The sequence below is a fragment of the Penaeus monodon genome, chromosome 34 (genome assembly GCF_015228065.2).
Source record: "Penaeus monodon isolate SGIC_2016 chromosome 34, NSTDA_Pmon_1, whole genome shotgun sequence".
Lineage (NCBI taxonomy): Eukaryota > Metazoa > Arthropoda > Malacostraca > Decapoda > Penaeidae > Penaeus > Penaeus monodon.
In genome coordinates this window covers 8573993-8574653 of record NC_051419.1, presented here as the reverse complement: position 1 = coordinate 8574653, position 661 = coordinate 8573993, and positions in this window count along the sequence as shown.

The window sequence follows — 661 nt, the reverse complement described above, 5'->3', positions numbered from 1 at the left end:
GTTGCTTCCAAGTTAAATTACTTCGTATTTCCTCATTTATCATCGTTTTCTGCTTATCTTACTTTTCTCTTTTACTCCGAGATTATTCTGTGTCTCCTTTATTCTTTTATCTTTACTTTGCCCTTCCATTCCTACGCTTTGTACACATTTCACCATTTTTAAATTTATCTTTTATCGTATTATTTTTCTGATACTTTTTTTCTATTCTATCTCTCTATTATTATGCTATTTTACATTTCTTTCTTATTGTTTTATTTCTGTATCTCCCCTTTATTCCCCTTTACTTCTGCTTCTCTTTTTTATTCTAATATTCTTCCATCTGTCTCTATATCTCATATACATGTATTATCATCCTCTATTCTTTCAGTTCTCTTTTATTTCATTAATTATATTTTTCACTTTTATTAGTATATTCTTGCATCTCCATTTTCATCTCATTGCTCTTGAATTTTTCTCTCATTTCCATATCTTATTTCTCTTTTTTCTCATATTTGCACTTCTTTCTTTAATCTTTCCTTCTTCTTATAATCATCTCCTCCATCTTTCTCTCTTTCATCCACCCCTTTCTTTAATTTCTCTCATTTTTTTCATCTTTCCTTCCTGCATTCTTACTCTCTCACCTCCTTTTAAAAAAAATTATTACTCTTAATTTTTCTTTAAT